Genomic DNA, 9,603 nt, shown 5'->3' with positions numbered 1-9,603 from the left:
CTTTCAGAATATAAATTTATTAAAAATATCAATATTCAAAGAAACATTTTTACTTCTACTTACATGTTCAAAAAATTTCTGCTTACAAAATTTATGTCAGTAAAAGTACAGTGTACTTATTTATTTATTAGTGACTCGGATGGGCTTGCTTTTGTTCACAAAGTAGTTCAATATTTGGAGTTATGGTTGTTACCTGTAAGCGAAAAGCATCTTCAATATTTAGCCCGTTTCTAAATTTGGTGTTTGTAGCTGTATGCAGTGAAAATGTTTGCTCACAAAGATATGTTGTTGGAAAACGAATCACAATTTTCAAATATCTGTTACTTATTTCAAGGTATTCCATGGCCATTTGAATCCAAAATTGTGTAATTTCTTCCTGCTGTAATTTTGTTTTTAGGGTGTGATTAGTTGAAATTTCTATAAGCTGGTCTTTCTCTTTGAAAGGCAACTTGTTGGTATTTGCAGTCCATAAAGGGATTTTGAATCCACAGTAATTTTGCTAAATGAGGAAGGAAGTACTCCCCAATAGTTGTACACAAATCAAGTATGCGCCGCAAGACTGAAACTTTTGCATCTTCACTTAAGGAAATTTCATGAGTAAAACCCACTGAGGTTTTCGAAGCAGTTAAGTTCTTCCATGAGTATACATTCACCCCAAAGATTTAGCTTACGTTGAAGCGCTTTCATTTTACTCTGAGCTTTGAAGTACCTTACCCTCGTACTCTGCTTTGTAACATTCACTTCATTTAGGTAGGCAAATATGTCCGAAAGGTAACCCACTTATTAACATTCTAAAATTTCCTTTCGGAGTCCAAGAGCTCCGTGGAGCATAGTTTGAGAAAAACCATGTTCTAAAGGATTGTACAAGGAAAGGTAGTGTGTTCTACAGCACTGTGTTCATTGATCATATGTTCTACTGTACCGTGTGGTTTATATGTTTGTTCTATAGCACTATGTTCATTGGTCGTATGTTCTACTGGACTGTGTCGTTTATGTTTGTTCTACAGCCCTATGTTCATTGATTGTATGTTCTATTGGACCGTGTAGTTTATATGTTTGTTCTATAGCACTGTACTCGTTGATCATATGTTCTAATGTACTTAACGTTTTTAGACACATATTTTAACATATCTCTCAGAAACCAAGGGGTGTTTTTACAATTTGCTGAATATTAAAAGTACGTTCAATCCGAAAACTGTCAAATAATACATTTTGGGAGGTATGTTTTTGAGACAATTTTTCGTTTGTTAATTTATATATTTTTAAGTGATCTACAGCATCTTCAAGTCTCCATACCTAGATAGTACTAAGTTATATCTACTGGGAATAAATTCAGTATATATCAATAAAAACACATTTTCAGTGTCACTAATTAAACAACTGCCAATCTTTAATGCTTCTGCCATCACCTTTTTTATGTTTAGATACGAACGATTTTACCTGCGATTCGGTAGGGAAGATCGAAGTATCACGATAGTCAACAGTGTGATTAATAGACAGGTAAACTTTGAAATCAGCTACAGGAATAACACTGTACTCGACTTGCTGCACATTATCTACCTAGGTGGTTCCTGAATACCTTTGTGTCACTTGGTGACTTCCATACTTCTTATGCTTAGCCGTTAAGTTCGTAATGCACTGACAGATTTCACGCTTTGCAGCCTCAAAGCTAAAAGAGTGTGGAAAATGCTTTCTTTTTAGCCAATAAAATTGTCCAAAACATTTATTTCATATTAAGATAAACCAGATTGGGTACTTTATCTTACGCCTCACTGGCTCTTGCAGGGCCTGTTAACTACGCTTTTTGGTTAATTGTATGTTGAATTTTTTTTTTGTTAATGCGTTAACAAATCTGCATCTTCTAGATATTTAATTATTTTGTTACATATTAATAAAATTTAATAAAGAAAGGCACTTCTATTAAACTCGTGGCTGTTTTTACTATAAAAAAATAAATCAAATGTTTTCTTGCAAGAAAAATACACAGTTTGTGATACAGTGTGTATTGTTTGTACAGATTTGAATATTTTAACTGACAAAATAGCTCCACTTGTTCTAATTGAAAATATTACATTAATTAAAAAGAAGCGCACTTGTTTCAGTTGAAAACATTAACTTAATTAATAAGAACTAAACCTGTTCTAATTGAAGATATTTACTTAATTGAAAAGATCTACACTTGTACCAGTTGAACACATAAGCTAAATTAGAAATGCCCAACACTTATTCAAATTGAAAACATTAGCTTATTTCAAAAGAACTACACTTGTTTCAGTTGAGAACATTAGCGTAAACAGAACAACATTTGTTACATATAAACATTAGGTTAATTAGAAACAATACACTTGCTTCAATTGGAAATATCAGCTTGATTAAAAAATCTACACTTTTTCCTGTTAATAACAGCAACCTGTTTAAAGGAAAATACACTTGTTTCAATTGAAACCATTAGCTTATTTAATAAGAACTACACTTAATTTAGTTTAATTTAAAAGAATTATACTTTTTAAGTTGAAAAAATTGGCTTAAAATGAATTACACTTGTTACAATTTAAAATATTGACATAATTAAAAAGAAATACGGTTGTTCTATTGGAAAACATTGGCATGGAAAGAGCTACACTTGTTCAGTTTCCAAACATTAGCTTAATTTAAAATAATTACACTTTTTTTAATTCAAAACATTAGGTAAATTTCAAAAACTACACTTGTTCCAATGGAAAACATTAACTTAATTAAAAACAGTTACGCTCGTTCTAATCAAAACATTAACTTATTTAAAAATAGTTACATTTGTTTCCATTGAAAATGTTAAACAAACTGAAGAACATGACTTCTTATAAGTACCCAAGAAAATCTCATTGGCACATCCTATTCTGAAGTAACTGGCCTCAGAGACTCTGAGAGACTTTATTCCTTACCTGTATATTTTGAACTAACTTAAAACCTGCTCAGAGATTCTGAAGTAATGTAGTCCTTGCTAAGATATTTTAAGAACAGAACCTTCTCACAAGTAGGCTTTAAGAATGGCGATACCCACCTCCTCTATGGATTATAAAAAATTGAAAAAATCCGTGCCCGAGATGTGCTTCTGAACACGTTCTATACTTTCATAGGTGGGCGGTTGATTTGATTACACATAAGAGTAACAGTAGCCGTCAAGGGTTGCTGACATGCCTCTCGTCAGAAGTTCAAGTTAGGGACTGTTCTATATAAACTTTGAAGTCTCTGTTTGGTTATTCTGTATACCACATGCTGACTTGTTCTATGTTTTTCCCTCCCTTAGGGACTGATATTTCTGAACCTTGGGGTCTCTGACCTGGTTCTACCTCCCATATAATGTATAAATTTGAATATCAATTTGACCTCAATGTTGAATATTTGTGTGAAACGATATTACATTTCTCCCTTCGTTTGTTACTGTATTCAAGTTACTGGATATTTTACAAATGCAATTTCTAATAATATTTAAACTGCATTTAACTCTTGAAACATCAAACAGGTTGTAATAATATATTTAGTATTTTGTGATAGATAGAGCGACCAAACCTTTCATATCATTAGTTTACATCTATAGTCTTATGGTTCAAACCACTCGGTTTTAAAATTAAGCTTCGAAACTAGAGCAGACTATCGACGGCACGGTCATGGATTAAACACCACTTCTCGTGCTGGTTCCCTGGGGCGAAGGCTGTTATTCATAGTGTAATAGTAGCTATAGCAACACTCCAAACAGTCTTGGTCGCATGGAGCGTTAAGTTCGAATGCATGACGCGAGGGGATGATTCAAAACCTTATGAAGACTGAAACGTGCGATGCTCATGGCAATATTTACCTTGCATTATTCCCATAACCTACACAATAATTTTTCTCTTTGAAGTCCCTCAGTACTGTCATTTATGGACCTTGAAAACGAACATTATTTATTGGAACGAGGTTTACGGTCAGGTTAGTCTCATAATATTAGCATAGGTAGGATAGAGTCCTTCACTAAATGGCATAACGATGTGTTTACGGTCGTGAAAGATGAGACCTATTCAAGCCAGAACTCTTATATTTATCCTGTAATAATAATACAGACGTCGTTTTTCTTCTACTTCAATCATAAATAATGCAAACACGAACCAGCTGACAGAAGAAACACGTAACACTTTTTTTTCCAAGTTAGCCGACTCATTGGCTTTTCGAACACTCGTCTGTTTAATATTATGCTCGTTTCTTAATACTAGCGACAAAAAACATGTCTGATTACACTATGTAACAAATTTTTTACTTTTTCTTGTTCCTGGGCAGAAAGTGTTATTTCCCAATTGCTTATACCTAAAGTAAATGGAAAAGATCTAATTTTCTCTTCAAAGTTTGCTTTGGTGACCTGGGAGCGTATAACAAAAACATGATGGGAGACTATATTTGGGGAGTGATACGTGAAAGGATTTACATTACAGTCGCAAATCTCGAAAAACTACTCACATCTAAACATTTTTGTATAAATACATGTAAATCTTGATTCATATGTCGTTTTATTCATACCTTAGGTAAATGAAAATGTGCAAATTTGTCCGTTTTTACACAGAAAATAGGCTAATTTTTAAATTTCATTATCCAGATCTCAAAAGTAATGTTTGAAGGGAATAATGGCCATTTTCTGTACTTTTACAACATAAGCAATTAAGAAATAACACATACTATCCAGGAACAAAATTTGTGTTACATAGTGCAGAAAGCGTTCGCGTGTTTATTCACATCAGTTGTACAATAGTTTAGATAAATAATGAAGCAATGTCAGTAAACTGACAGGTTTTCGTCTATCATAGATAAAGAACGAAGGAGTTTCGGTAAACTCTGACAAACATTGTGCAACGTGAAATGTTTTTTTTTAATATTTATTTATATTTCCGTTATGAGCTTTGATTGTGAATTGTTATAACAGCATGAGTAAGAAAAGTAGCTTAATACAACAGTTAGTCTGTAAATAAAACAAAATCAGTTAAATTTGTATCCAAAAAACAATTCTGAAGATTTTGTAGTCCGTCTTTATTTAAAAAGAATAATTGGAAACCAAAATACAACAAACATTTGACGTCAACAACAATGTGTCTGCTTTTCGTATCGTGAGACACGAAAATACAACAAATATTTTGTTATCAACATAAGTGTGGTTGTTTCTTGTAGCTGTATGTTCTGTAAAATTACTTAATTTTTACAAAACCACGTTGCATATTGTCCTAAAGCGCACTATAGAAAAATACTGAAACCTTAATGGTGTGAATTTTTAACGTTAGGTGACGTGAGCTTGATAGTTTCATTTTAACTATCTAATAATTTTTAATGTTAACTCTTTGCGTTAATATTTTTGTAAAAGTGCATTTATGATATAAAGAACAGTTGTAGTCATGTTTATATTGTTTTATTATGAAAGATTGAGTACGGTTATATTCATGCTTTTAACGAAGTCAAAAAATACAGGTTGTTCGGAAAGTCACTGTGCAGTTTTGTAATCATATTTTATTCAGTCTATTTCAAGCCATCAACTGATAGCGGTGTTTATAAACAAAATAAGAAGGATCCAGACCTGTATTGATGTCAACGGGGGTCACTTTCAACATTGTTTATAATTATCATTCATATTTACCTCCTGTATTCTATATTGAAACATGTCTGTTAATAAATATATAAGTGCATAGTGACTTTCTGAACACCCTGTATTATTTTAAATATTAAGAGTTTGTTTCACGTCTGTATTTACTTGACGGTTTTCACAAGAGTTAAGAAATTTTAAACCTTTATGAAACAATTCAGGCAGAGGTAAAATAGACATTGGGTGTGAATTACGAATGGAAGTTTTTCAACAGTGAAGTTCGTAGTTCTCTAATGTCAAATGTAACTGTAAGACGATAAATAAATGCTTTTAGAATAATCAATTCTATTAGAACAATCATTGTTAGTCTGAACCAAAACTATCCCCTCGATGGGGCAGAGATATGTATATGGATTTACAATGCTAAAATCAAGGGCTCCATTCCCCTCGGTGGATTCGGCAAATAGCCTGATGTGACGTTGCTATAAAACAAACAACACAAGCTCTCAACCAAAAGTTTATTTCCTTCATCTCCTTTTTATTCGTGTTAGGAAGTAAGAAAGGAACATACGGATGTTTTGTCATAGGAACCAAACAACTACGGTAAAAGTATTTTTCAGTAGATGATACATAAGGTCATACCGAGTTGTCAACCACAGTTTTACATAAGGTATTACCTAGTTGTTAACCACAGATTTACATAAGGTAATACCTCGTTGTTAATCATATTTTTGCATAAAGTCATACCGAGTTGTTAACCACAGTTTGGAGACTGAGAAGCCATGATGTTTCTTGATGTGGCTTGATTGAAGAAGGCTGGGGTTGAGCTCCATAGTCTGCTTCTATTCTGAGTAAAAAATTGTGCACATCCAATGAAAAACATCACAAAGTTTTTCGGTAAACCTAATAACATAACAAAACTAGATTTGGTTTTGTACATTAACCGAGACTCTAGTTTCTTTCTGTTATACAATAAACTAAACAAATTCGTCAGAATTACTATAACAACAAAACAATTGTGTAACTCACTAGAGAACATATGTAGACACTGAGTTAATAATGCCATTTTCCGCGTAAGTCAGTTCATTCATTAATGTGCTATTCCTCTTAATGAAGTGATATGTCACCAGTCCTCTAGAGATGTTTGTTTATTTGTTCTTTCCCACGAATTAATATGTGGTATCGATAAAATCTCTCGATTATGCAAAAAATATAAACGACCAATGATTATTGGAACTCACTGGCGACATCTGTTGTTTAGGATCGCAGACTTTTAAAGCCACTAGCAGCATCTGTCATTATTGTCTCAACTTCCTGAACCGTCACTGACTACATCTGAGGTTTGGAGTTGCAGACTTCTTCGAAATCACAAATGATATCTCTTATTTGGGGATCTTAGACCCCTGCGAATCCACTGGCAATATCTGAGGTTTGTAGTCATAGACTCCAGCAAAATTACTGACAACATCTGAGGTTTGGGCTGGCAGACTCTGTAATGTCACTGGCGACATCTAACATTATGTATTCAGTAACACTTAGAAAATCACTGGTAACATCTGAGGTTTGTGGTCACAGACTCCAATGAAATTGGTCAAAGAGAGGACATAACACATTTGTTAAGATTAAGTAGTGAAGATTAATTTCAGAAGAGCTTCCTAAATAGAAAAGTACAAGCAAAATTTGGAAAAAAATTAAACGCTGCAAAAATATAAGAACACGTGAAAGAAAAATCAACCCTACAGAAAGTCGTATGACAAAAAAAACCCACCAAATAACGCGAAAAGCTTGAAACAAAACAAACAAAGAAAATGTTGTTTTTCAGGCTTGAGGATTCATACCAGTAGGACTATTGTAAAAGTGTTCATTACCAAACATGCTCGCCCATGGGGTGTTGTAATATTCGATGGATAATGTTGACTACCTGCTCTGTCTCTTGTCTTTCACTGAAAAATTTGGTCTGTTCAGCACAGATAGGTATCGAGTAACTTTGTGTGAAATAAGCAATCAGACTAAAGTGTTCGGCCCGGCATGACCAGGTGGATAAGGCACTCGACTCGTAATCCGAGGGTCCCGAGTTCGAATCTCCGTCACACCATACATACTCACCCTTTCAGCCGTGGAGGCGTTATAATGTGACGGTTAATTCCACTATTCGTCGGTAAAAAAGTAGCCCAAGAGTTGGCAGTGGGTGGTGATGACTAGCTGCCTTCCCTCTAGTCTTACACTGCTAAATTAGAGACGACTAGCTTAGATAGCCCTCGGGTAACTGCGCGAAATTCAAACCAAGCCAATACCTTGTTCGTTCAACATGTTTTAATGAAGTGAATACAGGCGCTAGTTGCTTCAACAACGTTTTAATAGTAGGAACAAACATACGCTGAGTTACTTGCACTTCGTTCAACCTCTATGTCTGTATATTCGTATTTATAAATCTAAATGCTTAAGATTGTACATGAATTTAACATATCGGAATATTATATACGATATAACTAAAAACATGAGACCGTATGTAATACAATACATGTATCCGTACACTCGACCGTGACGCTTATTTCTGGGTACATAACTGTAAACTGTTTTACACACCTGTACATCTAGCTATTTGATTTTCTTCAAACCTGAGTATCTGTCCATTCACCGATCCTTTAACTGCCAAACTTACGAACTGCTATAAAATTTTTGTATTTACCTATGTATTAACACAATAATGAATGTACCTTATGACTGCCTTTAAAATTTTCTTTGAAATTCCGTTTGGAGCTTTGTGGTAAAATTTTGATATCTGTTAAGTCGTTTTCATGTTCGGGCGTTTTTATTTTTCCCCGCTTGTATCTGGTTTAAAGCATTCGTTTCGTCCCTATTTCGGTTCGATCCAAGGTCTCGGCGCCAGAATTGCCCCCGGCTAGTACGGCGGTACGTCTACGGATTTACAACGCTAAAATCAGGGGTTGGATTCCCCTCGGTGGGCTCAGCAGACAGCCCGATGTGGCTTTGCTATAAGAAAAATACACAAAGACACACGTCTCTATTTTTCTTCTTCTTTAAACTTTTGAAATCGTTTGAGTACAGCTTTAAGATGAATTTTCCTGAATGTAAATCTCTCCAAAGAGACAACCATTCTACGAGAGAACACCAGACAAGTAATCGAACATCTTTATGTCTTTTTAAAAAGGTACTTGCAAGGATATAGAACTCTGTGTATTTTTAATGGTTTTTCATCGCGCCAGAAAGTCCTTGTGGTTTGAAATGTTTACTAAACATCCACTAAAGCATGACATTATAAAACTTTGTTCACTTTCGCGGGTAGCAGGTAAAATGATGATACAGGCAACTCGCTTGATCTAAGCCTAAGGGCGTGTGTGCTTCTCAATTTTTCAGGGTCAGTATATCCCGGTTAATGGTGGGGCACACGAAACTATCAAAGAAGAGAAAGTTAAAGTATCATGGGCTATTTGAAGGTGAACTTTGGTAACGTGTTAAGTATACAATCTTCTAAACATACTGTAATGTCATGTCCTGTTGTGTGCATAAAAATGTGCAAAAAAGTGAGAAAATATGAAAAGAAACGACTATCGTATAAATTCCCGTGATTAATCACATAGTAATGCATGGATACCCTTTTCAGTGAAAGATGTATGTAGTTATCTATGGGTATATACCCCCTTCAGTGAAAGATGTATGTAGTTATCTATAGGTATATATTACCTTCACTGAAAGATATATGTAGTTATCTATGAGTATATACCCCTTCAGTGAAATAAGTATGTAATTATCTATGGGTATATACCCCTTCAGTGAAAGATGTTTGTAGTTATCTATGGGTATATATATCTCCTTCAGTGAAATAAGTATGCAGTTATCTATGGGTATATATCCCTTCAGTGAAATAAGTATGTAGTTATCTATGGGTATATACCCCTTCAGTGAAAGATGTATGTAGTTATCTATGGGTATATACCCTTCAGTGAAATAAGTATGTAGTTATCTATGGGTATATATCCCCTTCAGTGAAATAAGTATGTAGT

The 9,603-nt window shown here is 34.2% G+C and overlaps 1 long non-coding RNA gene across 3 annotated transcripts in view; it reads right to left on the bottom strand.

Annotated features, from left to right (window-relative positions):
• Nucleotides 1–6,098: 6,098 nt before the first annotated feature.
• LOC143225426 (uncharacterized) overlaps nt 6,099–9,603 on the bottom strand; it is a 44,640-nt gene continuing 41,135 nt past the window's right edge. The window contains exons 4-5 of one of the 3 annotated variants that reach the window (XR_013013839.1): nt 6,820–7,233; nt 6,099–6,425 (exon numbers count right to left, since the gene is read on the bottom strand). This is a non-coding gene — a long non-coding RNA (uncharacterized LOC143225426). The other 2 variants (XR_013013840.1, XR_013013838.1) reach the window with 2 other exon arrangements.

The sequence above is a fragment of the Tachypleus tridentatus genome, chromosome 9 (assembly GCF_004210375.1).
Source record: "Tachypleus tridentatus isolate NWPU-2018 chromosome 9, ASM421037v1, whole genome shotgun sequence".
Lineage (NCBI taxonomy): Eukaryota > Metazoa > Arthropoda > Merostomata > Xiphosura > Limulidae > Tachypleus > Tachypleus tridentatus.
This window is presented reverse-complemented; position numbering and strand designations above follow the sequence as displayed.